This window comes from Chrysemys picta, chromosome 19 (assembly GCF_011386835.1).
Source record: "Chrysemys picta bellii isolate R12L10 chromosome 19, ASM1138683v2, whole genome shotgun sequence".
Lineage (NCBI taxonomy): Eukaryota > Metazoa > Chordata > Testudines > Emydidae > Chrysemys > Chrysemys picta.
This window is the reverse complement of record NC_088809.1, coordinates 21,720,154-21,744,793: the sequence shown is the minus strand read 5'-3', so window position 1 is coordinate 21,744,793 and position 24,640 is coordinate 21,720,154. Positions and strand designations below refer to the sequence as shown.

General features: G+C 55.5%; 1 long non-coding RNA gene across 1 annotated transcript; it reads right to left on the bottom strand.

Moving 5' to 3' along the window:
- Nucleotides 1–5,948: 5,948 nt before the first annotated feature.
- On the bottom strand, nucleotides 5,949–6,901 carry LOC135976625 (uncharacterized). Its single transcript, XR_010593925.1, has 3 exons — nucleotides 6,780–6,901; nucleotides 6,253–6,358; nucleotides 5,949–6,044 (listed from the first exon to the last, which is right to left on the bottom strand). It is a non-coding gene; the product is annotated as an uncharacterized LOC135976625 (long non-coding RNA).
- Between the last annotated feature and the right edge of the window lie 17,739 nt (nucleotides 6,902–24,640).

Sequence of the window (24,640 nt, the reverse complement as noted above, 5' to 3'; positions counted from 1 at the left end):
AATGGCTAGGTAGCAGTTCTGCTGAAAAGGACCTAGGGGTCACAGTGGACGAGAAGCTGGATATGAGTCAACAGTGTGCTCTTGTTGCCAAGAAGGCTAACGGCATTTTGGGCTGTATAAGTAGGGGCATTGCCAGCAGATCGAGGAATGTGATCGTTCCCCTTTATTCGACATTGGTGAGGCCTCATCTGGAATACTGTGTCCAGTTTTGGGCCCCACACTACAAGAAGGATGTGGAAAAATTGGAAAGAGTCCAGCGGAGGGCAACAAAAATGATTAGGGGTCTGGAGCACATGACTTATGAGGAGAGGCTGAGAGAACTGGGATTGTTTAGTCTCCAGAAGAGAAGAATGAGGGGGGATTTGATAGCAGCCTTCAACTACCTGAAGGGGAGTTCCAAAGAGGATGGAGCTCGGCTGTTCTCAGTGGTGGCAGAGGACAGAACAAGGAGCAATGGTCTCAAGTTGCGGTGGGGGAGGTCCAGGTTGGATATCAGGAAAAACTATTTCACTAGGAGGGTGGTGAAACACTGGAATGCGTTACCTAGGGAGGTGGTGGAGTCTCCTTCCTTGGAGGTTTTTAAGGCCCGGCTTGACAAAGCCCTGGCTGGGATGATTTAGCTGGGAATTCGTCCTGCTTTGAGCAGGGGGTTAGACTAGATGACCTCTTGAGGTCCCTTCCAACTCTGATATTCTATGATTCTATGATTCTAACTATTGAAAGAGCTCAACCTGTTTAGCTTATCAAAAGAAGATTGAAGGGGACTTCATTGAAGTGTTGAAATGCCTTAATGGAGAGAAAATATTGGGTAGCTATTGTGGTAGACAGGAGGCCTGTGATATGCAGGGGGTCAGATTAGATGCTCTAACTGTCTCTTCTGGCCATAAAGTCTACTCATTTCTGAGAAACCGAGTGTAGTATTGGGAGCAGCTTGTGATGTTTTACTGTCTAGCCGGCTTGCTTCCTAGAATGAACACTCATTGAGCGGGTGATCCACAGGGAGTAGCTCAAACTGAGTGTAGCATTGGGAGCAGCCTCTGTTTATTAAACAATCAGTTTGTCAGCACCTGCAGGACAATTTGGGTCTTAGGACTAGTGAGCATGGACTTGTCAAGAACAAATCATTCCAGACCAATCCTAGCTCCTTCTTTGGCAGGGTTAGGGGCCTAGTGGAGGTGGGTAAACAGTAGATGTGATCTATCTTGGTGTTAATAAGGCTTTTGACACAGTCCCATAGGACATTCTCACAAGCAAACAGATGCTGCTTAGCACTGTCAGAGCAGCTTTCCAATAGTGGGAAAATATGAAATCCCCATTTGACTGCTGGGGACAGAGCCTAGAGGGGGCAGCAACTTACCCCATGTCCCACAGGTCAATAGGAAACCAGCAATGGAACCCAAGAGTCCTGACTCCCAGTTCCCTGCTCCAATCACTCCAGCGGAGCACACTCCCTCTCAAAGCAGGGGGACCGGACATGAGGGTCTGGTTGTAATTGCCAGCTGTGGGAGGGAGTGTGCAGCAGTGGTTAGTGAAGGGGCCTGGAAATAAGGACTGCTGGGTCTATTGGAGAGTGTCACTAGGAGCAGTGCATAAGATGAGGTGTCCTATCATGTTTACTCAGATCAGATTAGGACATAATAGAATGGCTGAAATAGTTTATTTTATTTGTATTGTATTATTTTGCAATTGTTAAGAGCAGCAACTACTTAGCTCAGACTGAAGCATCTTATCTAATTTTTGAGATCTAAGTGTCTCCTCTTTGAGTGCCACGAGACAATTTAACACATTGTGACAAAGAATTTTCATTGCCACTTGTTATGATTTCAAGAAACAAACTGGTTTAGTTTGAATAGGATTTTCGGTCTATCTCTGCCTTTCGGGGTGTGTGTGTGGGGGGTGTTGCTGTCTGTTAGAACAGGAGTCTGATTTGGATAGGGATAGAGACCTCTTCAATGTTTTTAATGAAGTAAATACTAATGGGAATTGTGTGATCATGGGAGACTTTAACTTCCCAGATATAGAGTGGAGGACAAGTGCTATTAATATAATAGGGCTCAGATTTTCCTAGATGTGATAGCTGATGGATTCCTTCACCAAGTAGTTGCTGAACCAACAAGAGGGGATGCCATTTTAGATTTGGTTTTGGTGAGTAGTGAGGATCTCTTAGAAGAAATGGTTGTAGGGGACAGCCTTGGTTTGAGCGATCATGAGCTAATTCAGTTTAAACTAAATGGAAGGGTAAACAAAAATAGATCTGTGACTAGGGTTTTTTTTTTTCAAAAGTGCTAACTTTAAAAAATTAAGGAAATTAGTTAGGGAAGTGGATTGGACTGAAGGACTTGTGGAACAGATGGATCAGACTGAACAGGTTCCAAACCTCTCGGAGGCTCCTACCTTCTAAACAGGGGCGTCTGTTTTCAAGTAAAATCAGGAAAAAGAAAGGAGAAAACTCAAAAGAGGTTCCTCCTGGCGCTCACGTACGTGACCCCTAATACTCTCTCAGTCCTCAAAGAGAGACCTCGAGAAGGAGACTTGCTGAAGGAAAGCTACAGGGGACTCAGAGGTTTCCCTGGTCCTGAGCCCCTGTCCTGCCTGGCTGATGTCAGCATCTCTCAGTGAGGTCACCACCTCCCCAGCACCTTTGACCAATAGGCTGAGGTGCTGCAAAAGGCCTTTGTGATGTCACTGCCACACCCACCCCACCCCTGCAGTGCTAATGTCCTGCCACAGGCCAGACCCTTTGGAGGTTTGAGCTACTCCCTGTGGATCACCCCGCTCAATGAGTTTTCATTCTAGGAAGCAAGCCGGCTAGACAGTAAAACAGCAGAGGCTGCTCCCAATGCTACACTCGGTTTCTCAGAAATGAGTAGACTTTATGGGCAGAAGAGACAGTTAGAGCATCTAATCTGACCCCCTGCATATCACAGGCCTTTCTGCACCATATGGGGCAGGCAGAGCTCTGCCTGGGCGCAGGGGGAATGGGATGGGGGTAGATCAAGGAAAGGGGGGAGGGGAATGGGTGTGAGGGAAAGAGCTCCTGTCCCAGATGAAGGAATTTGGGGGCAGAGGAAAGGACCCTGCTCCACAGAGAGGGGAGAGGGTTTCTGTGAGTGCCAGGGGGCTCCATTTCCCCTTCCACTAGCTCCCCATTTACAGAGAGCCAGAGCAGTACCTGCAGCAGGGAGCGGGAGTTGCTGGTGGCCTCAGAGGCACAGGCCCTGCAGCGCCTCGGGCACCTGGCGCAAGTGCCGCATGATACAGAGCTGGCGCATCACATTGGCCGTGACGTCCTCCTGCTGCAAGGGAACGAGAACCTGTCTGAGACTCAGACGCCTCCGAGGAATCAGGGGGGATTAACGGCCCCTGGAACCAGCAGCATTTCCACCCAGCCCCTGCCCCCCTCTGAGGGATGGATTCCCCCTCCTGACCCCCAGGATGGAGTCTTGTTGTCCTTCCTAGTGACCTCCAGTGGCAACCCCCCTCCTTGTACGGGGAGCTCCTGCCACGTCCCCCTCAGTGCCCCTGACAGCTGTTCCACCTCCAATCCACAGCTCAAGTTCTCAGACCCCTCTCCTCCAGCCCCACCCAGGTTGGGTAGGGAGGGGACTGTAGCGGGGGGGCAGGAGGGATTCTGGCAGCAGTGAAGTGGGATGTGGGGAGGTTGAGACCTTTCCCCAAGTCACCCCAGCCACTAATGCTGAAGCCGCAGGATGGCAGCCCTGGTGAATGGGACGGATCGGCAGCCCCTGCTGACTAGGGTTACCATATGTCTGGTTTTTCCCGGACATGTCCTGCTTTTCGGCAATCAAACCCCGGTCCGGGGGGAATTGCCAAAAAGCCAAACATGTCCGGGAAAATGCCGGCCGGGCACTTCCCCTCCCGCGGCTGCTCTGCTCCGCTCCTCCCCTCTCAGACTTTAAGAGCCAAGCTGCCCGAGCCAGCGCTACTGGCTTCGGGCAGCCCCCCCTGCCTCTGGACCCCGAGCCACGGGCCAGGCACTTCTCCTCCCCGGCTCCAGCTGAGCTACTCCGCTCCTCCCCTCTCCGACTTTAAGGTTCCAGCTGCGCTGGGGAAGCGCCGGCCGGGGGCGCAGGGTCTGGGGGCTGCCTGGCAAACCGTGAAGCCGGTAGCGCTGGGGCAGCCCTTTCCCCATGGCTGGGAGTGGGAGGGAGGAGGGGGCGGAGTTAGGGCGGGGAAGGAGCGGAGTTGGGGCGGGTCTAAGGGTGGGGGAAATGGCGGGGCCAGGGCCCGTGGAGGGTCCTCTTTTTTTATTTATTAGACATGGTAACCCTACTGCTGACTGAATCCTCCTGTTCTCTCCAGAACGGGTCCAGCCTTGCCAGCAGCAGGACAAGCGTCCCCTGCGCATGTGCCTCAGCCCTGCCTGGTCAGACGCCATCACCCGTCAGTCCTTGGCCTCCCAGGCTGCCAGTGATGGGAGCAACTCTGGGTGGTGGCTCGGGTGACACAGACACCAGACCACTAGGAATTGGGTGCGGCCCTGTGGGACAGGAGAGTCTCGCACAGGGCACTTGGGGGACTCTCCTGCCCTTCCCAAGAGCGATAGCACCCTGTCCTAAGAACATAAGTCTGGCATGAGGCAAAGCTTGTCATTAATTAGCCTGGCTAAAGAGCTGGGTGGAGCTGCTCCAGGGACAAGCTGGCTCGCTCCTGCTCATGGAGGTGAATTCATCTCCCTTCCCAGGAGCACCTGCTCTCCCTTTCATTCCCCACCAGGCTCCTTGTGCCAGGCCAGCGAATGACCACAGGATGGGAATGAGGCCTGGGCCCCGCCCCAATCTCCTGAGTCTAATGCAGCTGCTCACCTTGTCCCCCATCAGCTGCTGGGTTTCCCCCAGGAGGGAGTAGGTGACAGGGAGAGAGACACACACACACACATTTGTCCTTCTGGTTGCAGGGCTTGTGTCCTTCCAATCCCATTGGTGGCTGCACAGTGGGCAGAGTCCTCGCTGCGTGCCCGGCCCAACAGAATTGCAGGGCGTGGTGTGGAACACAGAAAGAGATAGAGAGACTCATCCTCCAGCCGGGGTCAGTCTGAGAGAAATTGGCTGGGGTCCCAGTCTCACTCTTCTAGCGGGTGCCATTTCCCAGCTGGGTTCCTTACCCCTCTGGTGCAGCAGCAGCTGGTAGAGCCGGTAAACCCCCTCCCTGGCCTGCCGGCTGATGTCCTTGGCTGGGTCACTGACGGACAGAGCGAGCTGTGCCATGTGGTGACCCATCCTGGGGAATTCCGCTGAGTTCTAATGGACGGGAGAGAGAGAGGGGACTCCATCAGCATTTTCCTGTCAGCTCCCCGTCCCCCCCGGGCCAGGACTCTCCTTCCCCTCAGCCCCTCTGCAGGAGATGCTAGAGGATAGGAGCTAGAGCCAGACCCTTAATTTCCTCTGCCCCCAAGGAAGACTGGAGCACAGGGCTGTGGGCAGGGCCCTCCATGAGGACTTGCTTCCCCAGCTGCTCCAGGATGACAGGGAGGCATGAACCTGGAGCACAGCCCCCTTAAAAGTCCAGAGTCACCACTTAACTAGGACAAGAAGAACTTGACTCAAGCCAGGCTCACTCTCTGCTCTGACTCTGCCTCCCCAAGAGGAACACTCCTAACCCACAGCCCCTGCAGCAGCAGATCCTACAGCCCGTCGGAGCCAGATCACCTACCCCTGGAGTCAGGAAGCTGGGGTCAGAGGTCACTTACGTCAAACTCAGGGAGGGGGATGGTGGATCTGAGCAGGGCCGTGCTGCTCTTAACGGCCCTGGCTCTCTCTTGCGGCACCCTGGACACGATCCAGTAGTTAATGTGCTGTGGGGAAAGGAGGCATTGCACTGACTGCCCTGACCAAGGATGCCCACTGGGGGCCCGGCTAGGAGGACAGACTGGAAAATGGATCTAAGAGTGAAGGTAAAATTGCCCCCATCCCTCTGATCGGGCTCACCTGCAAGATGTACTGGAGCCTGTCGGTGTCTGGGGACTCTGCCAGCAGGTTCCCCAGCATGGCGTCCAGGAGGTCTGGCAAGACCCTAGGCAGATCCTGAAAGCAAGGGAGAGCCATGGGTCAGAGTTAGGGAAACTGGGGCTACATCTGCCACAGGATGGGAAGTGGGGTCTCTGGGAAGCACTGGTGAGACCCCAAACACATATCCTGGCCTCTCTCATTCACATCCCACTGCAGGCAATTAGCAAGGATTCATGGCAGGATGACAGCTGGCTCTTCAATCCATGACTTCAGCATGATCTACCTGCACTTGGGTGGTGTCCTTCTCCATGCCCAGGGTGAAGACGGCGTGCAGGGCAGCTCGGAGGAGGTGGGTCTCCAGCTCTGGTTCCAGGGCAGGCGTCATGGTGCTGGCAAGAGAGAGGAGCCGGTATTAGACTGTGCAGTGCGGGGATGGGACTGGCACCAACACGCAGGTGAAACTGCAGCGAAATGGGCACAGGCTGGCAAGAATGGACACTGAGGCACCGAGCCAGGGAATGACAAGGCCAAGGTTTCTCAGACAGACAGTGGCAGGGCAGGAATAGCCCCTGTTCCCTGCACCCTGCTGCCCCTCCTGTATCTGATCCTGGGAGTGAGCCTCTCCCAAAGCCGTTGCAATGTTACTGGAGTGAAAAGAACAGCCCAGCCAGGAGAGAGTGAACCTTCCCCGCACCTCTGCCAGAGGAGCCACCCTTGGGCGGTGACCTGGGAGTGGGAGGGGCAGTGACTCCCAGCCCTGGGCCTGAGCAGCGCTGGGGTTAGGGGAACCGGGCCGGAGGGTCTCGGTACCTGAGGTTGCCCACAGCAATCAGGGAGTTAGCGAGGACAGCGCCGGGTGGAGAGTTATCAGGCAGCTCCTCAATGAGCTCCTGTGAGACCCAAAGGAGACAAAGGAGCGTGTGAGATTCGGGCCACAAAGACACTTCTCAGTGAGGAGATTACACAGCCAGGGCCCCACACAGCCAGCAGGATCCCCCCCACCTGCCTCCCGCTCCTCCGATTCCTGCCCAATAGTGACCACTCTCCGAATTTCTCCCGTCTCTTCGCCCCGACCATTTCTGGTTTCTGCAGACTAGATGTTTTAGCAAAGTTTAGAATTCCTTGGTGCTCAACACCGTGAAACTCCCCTTTCTCCTTCACAAAGGGCTTTAACGCCCCTTATCTCACCCAGGCTCTCGACTGCCCAAAGTTGGAGAATTGTCCCTGTTCCCACTGCAGAGCACCCCCCACGACACACACACAGAGTCCTCCTGGTGGTGGGAGGGGAACAGAGGAAAGGACAGAAGACGTAAGAGATGAAGCGAAAGGAGGGAGGGATGGAGGAAAAGGTAAAACAAAAAGGACAAACCCTAATGTCTTACCTTCTAAACAGGGACGTCTGTTTTCTAGTAAAATCAGGAAAAAGAAAAGAGAAAACTCAAAGAGGTTCCTCCTGGCGCTCATGTACGTGAACCTAAATACTCTCTCAGTCCTCAAAGACAGACCTCGAGAAGGAGACTTGCTGAAGCAAAGCTACAGGGGACTCTAAGGTTTCCCTTGCCCTGCGCCCCTGTGCTGCCTGGCTGATGTCAGCATCTCTCTGTGAGGTCACCACCTCCCCAGCACCTTTGACCAATAGGCTGAGGTCCTGAAAAAGACCTTTGTGATGTCACTGCCACACCCACCCCTCCCCTGCAGTGCTAATGTCCTGCCACAGGGCAGACACTTTGGAGGTTTGAGCTACACAAAGAGGAGACACTTAGATCTCAAAAATTAGATGAGATGTTTCAGTCTGAGCTAAGTAGTTGCTGCTCTTAACAATTGCAACATAATAAAATACAAATAAAATAGACTATTTCAGCCATTCTATTATGTCATAATCTGATCTGCGTAAACATGATAGGACACCTCATCTTATGCACTGCTCCTAGTGACACTCTCCAATAGATCCCCATCCTCCACCGGCCGGGAGGTAGGTAGGGGCGGATTGTTATCCCTACTTGAAAGAGGGAGAAGCTAAGGCTGAGAAAGGAGAATTGACTTGTCTTAGGTCACACAGCCAGTCCGTGGCAGAGTTGGGAATAGGACCCAAGAGCCCTGATTTTCAAACTAACCATCGGATCTTGAATTTCAGACATTGAATGACCTGAATAAAGTGCTCTCAAGTGAGTTCCAGACCAGCAAGAGTTCATAGTAATTATTCAGCAAGTATTTTAGGAGAACTGGAATGGTAGAGAAAATAATGAACTGCAGGGAAGCAGCAAAATTTGTCGAACATATGACTGGTTATGACTATTTACTTGGTCTTAAAAGAAAACAACAGGGACCTGAGTCTCCTCCCTGTCAATAACCCCCTGCTCAGCCAATCAGGGTAGAGACCGAGGGGCGGGAGGATGAGGGTTCTCACCAGAGAGCCCAAAGGATGGCCCAGGTCATCGCTGGGGATCACTGTCTGAGCACTATTTCAGCCCCACATTTTTCGGTGGACCTCCCACAATGGGAGTTGTAGAGCACCCCCCACGACACACACACCCCTCCTGGTGGTGGGAGGGGAACGGGGAAAGGACGAAAGAAGTAAGAGATGAAAAGAAAGGAGGGAGGGATGGAGGAAAAGGTAAAAGAAAAAGGACAAACCTTAATGTCCTCAGAGATTCTAAGGGACAAAATCCCAGGTGGGGAATAAAATTTGACCACCTTAAGCTAGTGTTTTCCATGCCTAAACTTCAGCTGGCGCCAGATGCATCAGACTGAACAGGTTCCAAACCTCTCGGAGGCTCTTACCTTCTAAACAGGGACGTCAGTTTTCTAGTGAAATCAGGAAAAAGAAAGGAGAAAACTCAAAAGAGGTTCCTCCTGGTGCTCACATACATGAACCCAAATACTCTCTCAGACCTCAAAGAGAGACCTCGAGAAGGAGACTTGCTGAAGCAAAGCCACAGGGGTCTCTGAGGTTTCCCTGGCCCTGTGCCCCTGTCCTGCCTGGCTGATGTCAGCATCTCTCTGTGAGGTCACCACCTCCCCTGCACCTTTGGCCAATAGGCTGAGGTCCTGCAAAAAGCCTTTGTGATGTCACTGCCACACCCACCCCTCCCCTGCAGTGCTAATGTCCTGCCACAGGCCAGACCCTTTGGAGGTTTGAGCTACTCCCTGTGGATCACCCCGCTCAATGAGTGTTCATTCTAGGAACTAAGCCGGCTAGACAGTAAAACATCACAAGTTGCTCCCAATGCTACACTCGGTTTCTCAGAAATGAGTAGACTTATGGCCAGAAGAGACAGTTAGAGCATCTAATCTGACCCCCTGCATATCACAGGCCTCCTGTCTACCACAATAGCTACTTTTGGGGCAAACACATTCCGGAAAGGCATCTAGTCTTTATTAATGACATCAAGAGATGGAGAATCCACCACTTTCCTTGGTAGCTTGTGAAAATAAGCACTGAAAATAAGGCCTCTTGCATGTGTCTGAAGATGGGCCCTCAAAATCACGTCACTGTATGAAATCTTGACCGCCTCCTCAGCTGTGACCACGGCCTGTCTCACCTAACCCCAGCGCTGTCGTTTCTCATGATCCCATCATTCTTGATGCCTCCACGCATTATTTCTGCCATTATCTTACTCAAAATCAAAGCTAGATTTTCCAGGAGGGACTTTAAGGATCTCTCATTACTGTATTTGAAGCCTGGCAGCTCATTTGGTTCTATCTTGGGCCTCGTCTACACAGGAACATTAATCTGGATCCAGTAAAGGTGTGAATTAAAACTGGATTAGTTAAACTGGATTAATCCCCTATGTTCACACTCTAATTTGGAATAAAACTGCCCTTAATTCAAGTTTAGTTCAGTTCACATCCTGATCCACTATAAGTACACTGGTATGATAATGCCAGTGAATCTCCCCCTGCAGACAAGCTCTGGGACTTTAGTCCCCCTGTGGCTTTTCAAAGCCACGTGCCAGTGGGTTGGTAAAGTCAGTAGCTAATCTCTAAACATGCCGCGCTGCCCTGGCCAGACATGCTGATTCATATGTAATCCAGCTTCCACGTGATTCCTCTCACTGGCCTTTTGCCAGCCGTTGGTTAACGCGACCCAGTCCCGGCGGCGGTTTTCAAGGCTTCGGGACGTCCTTTTCAAATCTTTGAGGTTGAAAAGTGGCCCAGTGGCTTAGCCGCGTTAGCCTCACGTGGATTGCTACCGGACTAACGGATGGGCTGTTGTGTGTTACAGAAATGTCCCCGCGAGCTCTCACAGCCTGAGCGACGCCAGCAGGAGTGAGAACGGTGCCGCCCGCTCAGGTGATCACCTCAGTGTGCCGCAGATCCCCCCGGGAGCACCAGTGGAGTTGTCTGCTAGAAAGGGGACTGATTCATGGCTGCTAATTAGGGGCTGGATTGGGGTCCGCCCCCGGGGGGGTGGGAGAGGAGGAGGCTGCCAGGAACAATGGCTTAGGGCAGTAGATTGTTCCCCTAGAGGCACATGGACGAAGTAGACAGCCCCCACCTAGTGTGGGGGAGGGACAGGGTCCTGGCTGTACCCGCCGGTCTGCAGAGGGGCACTGTGGGCACTGGATGGTGCAGGGAGCGTGCTGCGTGCCAGGCTGTGTGGGAGGGGTTTGCTTCCGGCATCACAGCCCCGCAAAGCCCCGCACGGCCCTGACGCAGCACAGGGCCCAAATGGCAGGACCCAGCCGGTGGCAATGGTAAAAATGAATCTCAGCCTAAGCGCAAGGTGCTTTGGGCAACAGGTTCAAGGCAACAATACAATGGCGCCAGCGCCCTCTAGTGACTGCCTGTGTAAATACAGCGCGTCTGCTGGCATTGCTGCCTCCCAGAGGCAATGACCTCTGACACTGGTGGTACAAATTCTTCCCGGGCCTGCTGCCTTTGTGGTCCGTATGCAGCAGCCGTTAGCCGTGAGGGCACGAGCTGTCGGGGGCTTTTCCGCTCCCCCAGTCACCAATACGTTTTTGCAAGGAGTGTGTTTAAGTCGCAATGGGTCGGGATTTACGTTCATGTCAGGATCCTGGTTTCTGAACTTCCTTAACTCTGTCTAAGCCAGGGAAAGTTTGCAAACACTTCCCACCAGCACCAGCACCGGGCCAGCCCCATGGGTCATAGCGGCCGTGGGAACTTGAGGGTAGGTGGGCTGCTGGCTTTTTTTAGACACTGTGTTAGCTGTCCCTGCTCAGAGTAGGTATCATGGATCGGGCGCTTCAAACAGCGTCCACAGCTGACGTCCGAGAGAGGTAGATCAGAGCAGTGCCAATGTAATGGACGGGGCACCATTGGTAGGGACTTGAGACTCTGGCTCTAAAAGCAGGATCGGCCGCTGCTCATGTTAAAGGACCCAGCTGTGTGAACCCAAGCGCTGGAGGTGACGCAAACCGCTGTCTATGGCCTGGCCACTAAAGGGGGACAGAGACACCATGTGACCGTGGGTTACGGTAGCAATAGTGCAGACAAGGCTGCAGCGGGACGGGCACCGGCAGGGTTTGTGGCGCACAGCCCTGCAGCCAAGCAATGAAGGGGGTAGTTCAGCTCAAAGTGGCAATGGCTTTTTTAACCCTTTAAAGAAGATCCCTGGGGCAGCCGTGCAATGACGTAGTGTAAGAACATCGCTGGGACGCGGGATCGTAACAGGGGCAAAGCTTAGGTGAGAATCCAACTGAAGACGTCACCAGAGGATCTATTCATTTAAAAAACCAGTGTCACAGCACGGGCAGCTCATGATTTTAGTGTTTTTGCTTAAAGTCCCAGCTCCCAGACTCCTGTGATCCCAGGGGACTCTTGGCTGTCGTTTTTCTTTGAAACGTGACCCCTCGAGGTTCAAAAAGCAGAAGGGAAATAAAAGACAGCGGTGGTGGGCCTAGGTCAGCGCTCCAGCCTGGGACACAGGGAGACCGGCTTCAGGCCCCTGCGCTGCCGCAGAGTCCCTGTGGGACCTAATTTCCATTGAGTCTAAACACCTTTGAGCGTCTGGGCCTTAGTCTCTCTCAGCCTCAGCTCCCCAGCTGTCCAATGGGGATACCAGCCCTGCCGCACGAGGTGCTGTGAGGGTAAATACTGTAGAGACTGGGGGATGCTCCAATACTACGGGATGGGAGACAGGTGTAACTTTAGGAAAAAAATCTCATGGTTTTGAAGCCAGGCTGACTAGTGGTGCTCGAATGCCTGGGCTGAGCCATGCTGCGGTCACAGCCCCATCTACTGCTAGGGTTAGAAAACCTGTCTCAGCACCTCTGTAAACTGTTACCCCTACAGCTAATCTCTGTCTTGCTGCCTGCCGGGCCCCAAGAGCCTGCGTACCAACCCCAGGGCACAAACCCCAAACTGGCTGTGAGGTCTCCACTTAGATTTCACCAACCAATCATCAAGTGCAAACTCCTCAGGCGCTAAAAAAGCCTAACCATGGAGTCACAGACAGTCCCCGTGGGTACTCCAGTCTGTCTTGCCACGCAGGTGAGCCACCCTTGTGATAGATGGTCCCTTACACCAAGAATCACAGCAATATTCCGTATAAAGCAACAGAGAGTCCTGTAGTACCTTTAAGACTAACAGATGTATTGGAGCATAAGCTTTCGTGGGTGAATACCCACTTCGTCAGACGCAGCAATATTCAGGTTACTCCCAGTCCCAAAGGATCAGTCACTTACCCCAGGTCAATTGTACCTTAAATCTCATACCAAAGACAACGTTTGTAGACAATCCTATAATAAACTATATAGGGATTTATTAACAGGAAAAGGAAACTAGAGGGTTATTTACAAGGTTAAAGCAGGTAAACATACACGCACAAATGAGTTACAATCTTAAGTTTCAAAAGGTAATAGAAGTCTATAATAAGCAAGCTCTATATGTCCTTTAAGACTAAGCAACTGGGGATCTCTTGCTTATGCCTAACAAACCTTGCCCCTCAGACTCCAAGCAGCACAAAGATAATCAGCGCCTCTTTGTTAGGGGTTTTATCCTCCTCCTCTCATGTGCTCTGAGCTGCAACCTCAACTGATGTGAGGAATCCAATTGCATGCCTCATCTTCATTGTGGTGCGGGGGCGGGGGAAGAGCAGAGCAACAAAGTCTTTTGTCCTTTGTCCACAATAGTCCATCTGGTGTCCATGGGCCTTTCTTGCTAAGCAGGATGTAACACCTTCAGTTGCAGATCCGTCCATCACACGAGTTAATCTCTCTCTCCAGTCGGGTGATTTATACAGTTACAGAGGCTTACAATATAACTGCTCAAATACTACCTTGCCATATAGGATACAGATGTTACACATTAGATTAAAGCTGCAGCAACTCACATGCATTTAATGCAGTCTAAAGGCTAAACACATTCTTATAATTCGAATAACTGTTTTAACAACACTAATACACAGGGGTGCAAGACTGTTTCCAGTCTGTATTTGGCTGTTTTCAGCGGAGACAGGGGGACCTTGGCATGAGCTGGCACCTGGTCTGCTAGCGTCATAATCTCACACGGCACCTGCCGAGAGCAGCAGGCTCTCAAGAGAAGCCAGAACTCGGATGAGAAATGCAGGAGCGTAGCAGAGACAGCCTGCCCTTATAAGAGGACCCTGGGCCAGGAGCAGACAGACTCTCTCTGCCTCCAGGGAGGCCAAGCCGGGGGGGCCTACCTAGAGGTGCCTAGAGTGAGGCAAGGCTGGGGAAAGGCCAGAGGGGCTGGGGAGCTCCAGGCTGACAACTCCCCAGGCTGCAGGGCCTTGTCCAAAGCTAGGGTTACCATACTTAAGGTTTTAAAAAAGAGGATACTCCACGGGGCTCTGGCCCCGCTCCTTCCCCTCCCCAACTCCACCCCTCGCCCAAAGTCCCTACCCCAACTCCGCCCCTTCCCTGCCCCAACTCCGCCCCTCCCGCAAAGTCCCCACCCCAACTCCGCCCCCTCCCTTGAGCGCCCCGCATTCCCCCTCCTCCCTCCCAGCCACACGAAACAGCTGCCCGAGTGCTACCGGCTTCACGGTTTGCCAGGCAGCCCCCAGACCTCCAGACCCACTGCGCCCCCGGCCGGGCACTTCCCCAGCGCAGCCGGAGTCCGGGAGGGGAAGCGCCCGGCCGGGGGCAGGGTCTGGAGGTCTGGGGGCTGCCCGGCAAACCGTGAAGCCGGTAGCACTCGGACAACTCCGCTCTTCAGCTGCACAGAGCTGAGGAGTCAGGGAGCAGCAGCAGTCGCCGGAGCCTGCTCTAGGGTAAGCCGGGGATGCCGGCAAAGCTGGGAGTATTTTTCCCGGACACGTTCGGCTTTTTGGAAATTCCCCCCGGACGGGGGTTTGATTACCAAAAAACCGGACATGTCCGGGAAAAACCGGACATATGATAACCCTATCCAAGGCACCATAGAGGCAGCAGGTCCAGACCTGACCTTGCCTATGATGAGTGGCTGACCCTGCAGCCCGCCCCAGGGCGCGGGGGCTAGTCGGTGACTGGCAGTAGCCCAGAGTGAGGCAAGGTGGGGATTAGAGGGTTGGGGGTTCCCCAGAGAGGGGAGACCCAGAGGCAGAGTGTGGGGGCATTGCCAGGGGGCAGCACCCCAGATAAAAGGGCACCGGGGTCTGGGAGGGACACGGGGCCAGCGGTAAGGCGGATCACTGGCCTGCAGAGGGCGCTCCGGAGGCTAGTGAGGTAATTCCCTGAGATGACCAGCAGGAGGTGCCGTAGGGGTGAGTCCACATTGCTACACCCCCCAAACAGTGCAGGTGAAAATTGATTTTTTTGCTACAAAAAGGCCATTTTCTCTCAACAGAAAAAATCTTGCAATGGAAAATTTTGGCCCAGTGTCCGTAAACTGAAAGGGTGGAAGTTGATCGTTTGTTCCTGTCCCGGTTCAGGGATGAGCTGCACCTCTCTCAGGGCTTGTCCACAGGGCGAGTTAGTGCACAGCAAGCCAGGGTGTGAATCTAGAGCACGCTAACTTGCTGCGCACTAACTTACCATGTAGACAATTTCCCTCCAGAATTAGGTAGGCCCGACTTAGCCCTCGTACCCCAGCTCTTCTGGAGACATTAACAGTCTCTTTCTCTGCACACCCTGCTTCTCATGAGCTTCAAGCAGGGCCGGCTCTAACTGTTTTGCTGCCCCTGGCAAAAAAGAAGAGCGCCGCCCTGCCGTAACACCGCCCCCCCCAGCACTGTGCCGCGCCGGGCTGCCGAAACCCCCGCCCCCCCGAGCGCCAGGCCGCCGAAACCCACGCTCCCCCCACGAGCGCCGGGCCGGGTCCCCCAAACCCTCACCCCACCCGAGCAGCTCGCCACACAAACCCCCGCTCCCCCCGAGCGTTGCGCCGGGCCGGCCAAGCCCCAGCCCCCGTCGAACGCCTCGCTGGGTTGCCCAAACCCCCGTGCCCCACCCCCAGCGCCGCGCCGGGCCGCCTAAACCCCCGTGCCCCACCCCCAGCCGCTGCACTGGGCCGCTCAACCCCTGCCCCCCCCCCGAGCAGCTCGCCGCACAAACCCCCGCCCCCCCCGAGCGTTGCACCGGGCCGCCCAAACCCCCGCCCCCCCCCCCCCAAGCACCTCGCTGGTTTGCCCAAACCCCCGCTCCCCCCCCCCAGCGTCGCCGAAAAACTTGCGCCCCCCCCCCCCTCAGGCGCTGCACCAGGCCACTCAAACCCCCACACCCACCCCCAGCGCCACGCCGCCCAAACCACCCCCCGCCCCTGAGCGCCATGCCGGGCCGCCCAAACCCCCGCCCCCTACCGTTGCGCCACGCTGCCCAAACCCCTGGGGCGCCGGGCCGGGCCAGGCCGCCCAAACCTCCGGAGCACTGGGCCGGGCCGGGCCACCCAAAGCCCCAACCCCCCCCCAGTTTTGTGCCGCCGAAACCGCCCCCCCCCGCGCTGCCCGGCCGAAACAACAACATAAAAACAAAAAAACCCAAACCCTCGAGCGCTGCCCAGCCGAACAAGAAAACAAAACAAAAACACTGTGAGGCCCCCCGCACAACAAAGCCACCTAGGACTGAGTTAACTCCTTGCATCCATGTGGCAGATTTCATGATTGCAATCAAATAGACAATTCATGAAAAAAATCCACATATCTCCTCTGTTCTTCACTGTCCCACAGAACTAACCTCCCTTCTTCCCTTCTGTGCATGCAGCGTATCACAAATGGGTACCAGAGACCACTAGGTGTAGACAATGTCTCTACTAGTTGGAGTGATGCTTTGATACCACGCTAACGTTAGCTTTTTCCATGTGCTCTGATTTCAGCCCATGGGCACGTGTGGTTGGCATCTAGGAAGACACTAGCTCTGTCTGTTGGAGTCCCCAGCACAACTGGCCCCAGGCCTGGCTGGCCTCTAGGCACCAATGCAGTATAAATGTTACAGGATAATAACAGCCTGGCATATGGAACTATGGGGCCTGATCCTGAAAGGTTCCTGAGTGCCGTTAAGTGCCCTCAGCACGTCACAGGATTGGGCCCCTACTGAAGAATGGAGAATTGTTGCCTTCAGTGTTACTGCTTTGGTTCAAAGCACCAGGAGGAATTCAAAGAGGGCTCAAAGTTGCCTTCTGCCTTTGGTTGTTTTCCTGTTTGAATGAGATTCTGGTGATAGAAGATGTAAAGCTCCTTTTCGGCTGCCGACGTCTGACCTTAACGAAGGACCCGGCGGTGCTATAAGAATGGGGAGTGTGAAGCTGGGGATGTGGTCAGCTGTGTCTGCCCCGCAACCTGGACGCAAACCGTATCAAGGCAGACTTCCTTCCGGGCCCTTCCCCTGTGCGAGTGTCACTCTGTGAACAGAGAGAGAGCTGTGAGGCAGGTTCCCTTAAGAAATGCAGCGTCACACCCAGACTCTGCTCATGGCAGGCAGCCATGCGGCCAGGGCAGTTACTGTGAGCGGGCTGGGAACGAAGGCGCTTGTTCCGGAAATGCTCTCCTCTTTGGAGTGAAATTGGGTCTCTTGAACGCAGGAGGCTGACAGAGCTGCCTGGGCCCAGGCACGATGCTGCGGGGCTGCTGCTGTGGGCACTTGCCTCCCCCAGCTCTGACAACACATCTCAATCGGACCTGCAACATCTTGTGCTATTGCAATCTGTGGTCCCCCCCACACGGACCGGTCCATACACCATGAGCATGGCCTGCCACGCTCCCAGCCACTCCAGCACAGCTCCCACCCGCTCTGCCAATGCACTGCTGTCCGAGGTTGGAGTATCCCCTGCCAGTCCAATTCTGCTCCCTCCTCCCTGCCCCAGCTCTGCCAAACCACCTGCCTGCTGCCTGCAGGGCCAAGTCCTTGCTAGCCCAGCGCTGTGGAAGTACAGAAACGTCTCACTGCTACAGATATCACCATTAGCCAACAGCGGCACCTAGCGCCAGCTGCCCCTTAGTCACTGTCTAGCCAAACCTCGTTAATTCGGGGAGTGACTATTGTTGTTTGGTTATTTGCTAATTTGCAAACAACCCCCGCTTCCTCCCCCAGTAGGGTGACCAGATGTCCCGATTTTATAGGGACAGTCCCAATTTTTGGGCCTTTTTCTTACATAGGTTTATAGGGACAGTCCCGATGTTTCACATTTGCTGTCTGGTCACCCTATCCCCCAGGAAGTTGCACACATGATAAAGATAGGCAAGGCCAACATATCCCACAATGCATTCTGTTCCTTTAGGTTGATATATGAATGTTCCACAGTGTTTTTAGCATGATCTTAGCCCAGCGAGTCCTCACTACAGCCTCTGCTACTAAAACTCCGCTACCAAGCGGGACGGTTGGTGGAGACCAAAAACTGGGTCTGAGAATCATCAGGTTTGTGGATAAAGGGCAAGCGATTGTTTTGGTCAACCCGGTAGGTCAGCCACATTCTGATATTTACCTCCTGGCCGGATGGGGGCAAGTGGCACCCTGAGTAGGTCACTCGGGAAGCATCTGGTTGACGTTCTTTCTGGAACACAGGGGTCTTCATGGCAGTAGCTGGGGCTCACAACGGGGAGGAAGAGAAAAGGAATTAATACTAATCCCTCGCTGTGATATAGCACTTTTCATCCATAGATCGCTAAGCGCTTTACAGTGCAGGTCAGTGTCCCCTTTGTACAAACTCCACCCCTCCCCCAAAGTCCCCGCCCCAACTCCGCCCCTTCCCTGCCCCGCCCCGGCCCTGCTCCAACCCCGCCCCTCCCGCAAAGTCCCCGCCCCAACTCCGCCCCCTCCCTTGAGCGCCCCGCATTCCCCCTCCTCCCTCCCAGCCACACGAAACAGCTGCCCGAGCGCTACCGGCTTCAGGGTTTGCCGGGCAGCCCCCACTGCCTCCGACAGGGCTTCGTGCCCTTGGTAAGAATGGAAGCTGCATGGAATGTAACATATGAACAGGGGGTTATATGGTGACTTTAGGGCTGTGCTCCTTAGTAGCCAAACTAAACGGGGGATGCTCTGATGGTCACACACGCTGCTTCCCTTCCCAGGTTAGTCGCTGTTTTGCATGGAAGGGGTTCTGCCTTTGTCTGGCACAAAGAAATGTCAGATTCCCAGAGTCACTGTGTGATCTCGGTTGAGTCATTTGGCCTCTTTGTGCCTCAGTTTCCCGGTCAGCCGCACAAGGCTCTGGATGCTACCACTCCTGCCAAGGGGCGTGAAGCTTCATTAATGAATGTTGGCGAAAGCCTTTCGTCCCCTCAGCTGAAGGGCGGGCGGGCGGGCGGCTGTGGCGTTTGGTGCACTTGGGAGCACAGAATGTTTCCCCTGCTTTACAGCTGGGATCTGAGCGCCAGCCTGAGCTGTCAATTTATCATCTGACCGAGCTGGGCCAGGCGCTGTGGAGGACACCGGCCCTTTGCCTGTACTAAGACACGGGCTGGGGTTTAGGTCAGGTGGATCTACTGTGGGTCAGCTAAACCTGCTCCTAGTGAAGATACAGGTAAGAGCTTTAGCTCCGTTGTGGCTGGTCGAGGTGTGGCCCCCGCCCACACCCCCTTCCTCCCATCCTTGCCCCCGTCCACACCCCCCTTTTTCTCACCCAGCCCTTGTCCCCATCTTCCTTCCTGACCTCCAGCCCCCTGCCCAGACCCTTTAGCTACCTGCCCTAGCTCACAAGCCCCTGAGTCACTGCGGGAGCCTAGGGCCCCCCCCCACACCCCCCGACGAGAACCCTGCAGTAAGTCACTTAGCTGATGTCTGTGCTGGCGGGGCGCGCTCCCAGCTCCTTGCTCCGTGGCGGCAGAGGCCACGGCTCAGCCTTCAGGGGCTGTTGGTCGTAGCTGCCCTGTGGGTCCGTCTCTGGGGATGCTGCAGAGAGACGTCTTCTCATCACCTTCCTCCCGTCGATGGGCCGGAGTCCGTGTGCGTCTCTAAGCAGGTGTCTCTGCTACCGACCCTCCAGCCCTCTGGGTGGTGGCCAAGGCCTTAGGCTGGGTCCCGGCAGGGAGAAGGCTGGCTGATGTCGTCAGTTCTTTCCCCGTCCCTGGTGGCTGGGTCGGGTGCGGCCACGGCCCTATGGAGGGGTGGGGCTCGGCGTTGCTGTCTGGGGCTCTGCTGGTATCCGGCAGGGCCTTGCTGCGGGAGCTGCAGGTTGCTCCTCCGGCCGGGCTGGGGGAGGGGAGGGAGCCTGGCAGCTCCGGTTCGGCCTGTTGGCCCCGGCGGGGAGCCTGGTGTGGATCTGGCGCGCTGGGCTGGGATGCCGTTGGCCTGGCACTGCTGGAGCTGCCAGTTCTCGTTGTCCTGGCCTCACGTGGAGATCGGGTCCGGCTGGGAAGCCGGCAGCGGGCAGGGCTTCCTAGCCGGGGGCAGCGACTGGCGTGTGTGCCCGGACCCGCTGGCAGAGTCGTCTCCGGTCTCAGCCAGCAGCTGGGCTCCCCCGGCGTGTCCTTGCCAGGCCTATCTGGCAGCCTTGCGTGGGCGCCGTATCTCTCCCCCACATTTGCTGCACTCCCGGCCCCCACGTCGCCGTCTCTTCCGGGGCGGCTCTCCCGCCCTGAGCTGCCCCAGCACCCGGTAGTAGACGTGGCAGCTGAAGCCTTCGCGCAGCCCCTGCTTCACATGCTGGGTCAGGGCCTCCAGGCTGGGGAAGACTCGGCAGCAGGCCAGGCAGCGCAGGCCCTGCTCGGGGGTGAGGAGCCACTCAGGGGGCGCTCCCATCGGCTGCTGCGGAGCCTCCTCCGCTGGTCCCCCAGCGTCGCTCTCTGCCTCGGGGTCCACGTCCCCCAGCTCGGGGTCCACGTCCCCCAGCTCGGACCTGGTGTGGGAGCTGCTCCGGTCCGAGCCAGCAAAACTTTCTCCTCCGATGTAATTGGCCTTAAAGATGCGGGGGCGCTTCCTAATGGCTTCAAAGCCGGCCCCCGTCTCCCAGGCCACCGAGACGCCGTTCACGACCCTGACCTGCATGTAAAAAAGGGTCTTTTCTTCTCCCTCCCCCTCGGCCTCTCTGACACGTGCCGAGCGCTTTCTCTTCACGCCGGCGCCAGGTGGATCCCCTGGGGGCTGCGCACACAGGCGGTTGGAGGCCGCAGGCTGCACACCGCGGGCGGAGGAGTGGCTGGTGACGGATGTGGCCGGGGAGGTCTGCTGGCTTGGGTCCCTGGGGCCTGCAGAGGTAGAGACCCTCTGCTCCGCCGTTTCCTCAGGAACGGGGCTCCCGGCAGAGACCCCCTGACGAGGGGGCGACTCCCCTGATCTCTGCGACTCTGAAAGCAGAATGAAAGCCCAACTCCTGCGGCCATCGCCCCCTGCGGCATGTTCCCCTCCAGCTCCCAGCCCTGTGTCCCAGGCTCAAAGGGGCCCCCCGTGGGCTGGGGGAGGAGGTGGGGAAGGGGACTCCCTGAGTACGAATATCAGGGTAGCGACCTGACACGCTGTGCCCAAGGATGGGCCAGAGCCCCCTCGCTTGGCACACTGGAAACTAGGTTGGACAGAGCCCTAGACAACGTCCTGTCGGTGCCAATGCTGCCCTGGGCTGGGGGGGATGGACACTCTGCCCCATTGGTCTGCCCCAGCCCTGACATCTATGACCTTACTAGGAACAGCCTAAGACCTGGCTGTGCCCATCTCCAAGGCCCCTGGCCTAGGCTCGTTACCCCAAGGACCCAGGACTCTGCAATGGCATCTCTACATGGAAGAGCCATTTCGTGCCCCCAGATATCTCCTCTTCCTGATGTCTCCTTCACCGCTGGATGGAGGGGGGGGAGAGTCTGTGTCTCCCGTTCCTCTTTTCCATTTAACCATTTAGAGGGCTCTGTCTCTCCCCACTTGGAGTCTGTTTCCCCCACTGTGCCCTGGTGGAGTCTTTATTTCTCTCCCCCTCCCGCTCTGAGACCTCCCTGGGCCAGGCAGAGAGAGAATTCGAGTTCATCCTTGACCTAGGACCCCTGCCAGCCTCTCCCGTGAGTGTCCTGTGGTCCCAGGGAACGTCCTGCTCACCTGACCCCTCCTGGGCAGCTCCAGGATTCGTCTCTGGGGCGTCAGCAGGAAGCCCCTGGCTGTGCGCCATGGTCCTGGCTCTGGGGACTCGGGCCAAGGTTGGTGCCTGTCACAGTCCTCGAAACCTCCTGGATTTTCTGTCCCAGCACCAGCCAGAAGGGTCAGCCAGAAGGTCTGGGTCTCTGCCGGGGAAGGGATAGCGGTTCTGGTCCAATTCTCTAGCTAAATCTCCAGATCTCACAGTGCAGGCAGCAGAGACAGGATCACGATTGACCTGAGCCAAGGGTTTGATCCAAGGGGCACCAGACGGTTGTGGTTTAAATCGTCCTGGAATGTTCTGGTCCCAACGGCATCAGGCTGTTTGGATCCAAACGGCTCAGAAGTTCTGAGCTGGGTGAGGTCATTGCCAGCTGGGATGACACTGCTCAGTTCTGTGCGAGCTGCTCTCGGGTCCAGCCGACCCTCCTCGTGTCCCGTCCAGGGAGGGCCGAGTTCATGAGGTCCCAGCCAAACCACTCAGCTGGGTCTATGCTGCACAAGGCCCGGGCGGGCCCATCCGGGGTCCGATCAGGGAGGGTGGAGCCATAGCCTCTGGCTTTGTGCTGGCACAGACTGACGAGCAGGACCATTCATATTCCTGTTGATTTGGGTTACGGTAGCGCCAAGAGGCCCAGTCGGGACCAGGGCCATTGCTGGGTGCTGCCCACACCAGAAGGGCTGCCAGTCTAAACAGACAAATAGAAATAGACAGAGAGTCTGAACCCATCACACCGTACACAGCTCGGCCCCAGCACAGAGCTCCTTTGAGATGCCTTCCCCAGCCCATTTTAATCCTCCAAACCACCACTCCCCGCTGCCCACGGGCCCCAGGCAGGTCTCCTTGCTGTGCCGCCATTCACCCCACCCTGACCCCACAAATAGAGCTGCAGGCTCCATGTTGGGAGGAAGAGATGGGGGGCAAGTGTACCCTGGTCAGGAGTGTCTGATGGTGGCTCCTGGCTGCTTTTCTTCCTCCCCCCGGAGGCCTCTGAGGCCCCACCAGGATCTAGCTGTCCCCTAAAGAGACACTAAATCAACAAAGGCCTCTCAAGGCTTAACTCATGCCAACCCCAGCCAATGCCGTGTAACTGTGCCACCTGCACCCAACCCCACCTCCAATTCCGGTCCCAAGGGACCTGAACCCATGTTCAGAAGTGTGATGCCCACCAGTGGGTCCTCCCACCCCGATACACCTGCCCCCCTGTCCCTGAGCTCCCGAGCCCTGGGCACTCTGGCCCATTGATGGCCCCATCGCCAACAGAGGCACCAAGGTCTCCCCAGTCTCTGGGACATTAATACTGAATCTTTTGCTCTGTGGAGATTCTCTCCTTGCAATTCCCATCCAGCCCTGTTGTAAGTCAGGGAATGGAGGTGGTTCTGAGTGGAAAGTGCCAGAATAAATGCTCTGGGTAAGAAGTCAGTGATGCACATCCCAGCCCCTTTGTCATAGCTGATGGCAAAGAGCTGTGGCATCGCGGTATCAGCCACATGTAGGGCAGGCGCTTGGGGGCCACCAGCTGGTGTGTAGACACTTTCTGGTGTGAAGCTGGGCGAGAGCTCCCGCCCCCCAGGCTACACTGAAAAAATCTGATTGGCTGGGAGAGTGCCACTCAAACACACAGCATTAACTCTGACCCTGGGAGGTTGAATGAATGGTGTGGGGCAGCCTGGGAAATTTGGAAAGAAAACAGAGAAGCTGCAGGACAGGAGCCCTGAGCTGGGGCAGGGCGGGAGCTGCTGGCAGGAGAGCCGGCTGCTGGCAAAAGGGGATTTGTGTAAACTCTCAGCCTTCAGCCCCATCCCACTGCCAGGCTGTCTCTCCATTCACATCCTAGTATTTCAGGGCGGGATAGTTGGTCACCTGCTCCTTGATACGTTGCAGGCTACATCATGCTAAAGCGCCCATGTCCAGCCTGCAGCTTTGTCCCGTAGTCGTCTCGGGCTCACGTACATATCAGAGGCGTGGAAGAAATGTTGACAGATCCATAAAACTTCTAGTTCTCTCTGAACTGATTGAATATCTTCAGGTGTTGGCATCTGCTGCTGACGTACGCCAGGCGCATCGGCCTGGTGTATTTGTAGCAGCAGAAAGGTTTCTGCTTGGGTGTGGCAGGTGTGTGTGTGGGGTTCTGCTCCTTGCCAATTCCTGCATCTGTTGGGAAAATCAAAGGTGTCTTTCAAACTGATGGGTCCTGCCAGGTTTCTAGGTGTCTTTGAGCAGTGTCCTCGTCCTGACAAAGCAGGTGCCATGTGGGTCTGTCTGGTAGATTTCTGTGCATGGGTGGGGGGTATAAGCTGGTGGGGGGCTCATCTCGGATCAGTGGCCTGGGGCTTGGGGCAGCTGGCGCAGGGTGGCCAGGGGCTCCTCTGTCCGCGCTGAGGAGGGGGGCCTGTGAAAGTGAAATGAATTCTATTAAAGAAATAGACTGAATTAAAGAATGCTGTATGTACCTTTAAGTAGAAATGAGAAATGCTGCGATCCAGGTGTCAGGAAAGCAGACATTAAGATAGAACAATTGCTCCACTTAAGGGCAATTGGTGAAGCATTAGCCTTAGATGAATAAGCGTTAGTAAGGAAGCAGGATATGCATATTGTGCCCCAGGTAAATTTTTACAATTTTGCTCTCTTTGTCCCTTTGTTTAGTTCACTCCCTATTATCGGTATAAATAAGAGTGTTTGGGTCTTGCATAGGGGCTCACATTATCTGAATGTATTAGCAAAGCGCTGTGCTAATAAACAGAATGGTCTGACAAATTGTGAGTCCTCAGTCTGACTTTGACAATTTGGAGGTCCCACTGAGATGGCAACCGTCTTCACTGGGGCCGTGTGATTCCTGACCGTTTCTGTAGGACGACCGTGGCAGCCGGCACCTGGGCATTTTGCCCAAGCGGCTCTCCTCCTGAATGGAAGGGCGCACGACCACAGTGAAGTCTACGCCATTGAACCTGTTGGTTCCCACTCTGTTCTGGTAGGGATCCCGGGATCTGACATCAGGAATCTGGTTAGGTAATTATTTCTGTGTTTTATCCGGATTGAGGACTGTCCTGTCTCTGTGTCTATCAGTCCTCCCGTGGAGTGTTTGAGTCTGGATGCCGTCTCCGTCCGGGTATCGGCCAACCAAGGGGTTCCTGTCCCCACGGTCTGAGTGAGTGAAATCTTCACAATCGCAGGTGCACAACACCTTTGGTAAAACCCTTGGTGTGAAGGCAAGGGCGATTGAGGCAGTAGCCTGTGGGCTCCTTTTGTGTGTTGCACCGGGCATCGCTCTGACCAAC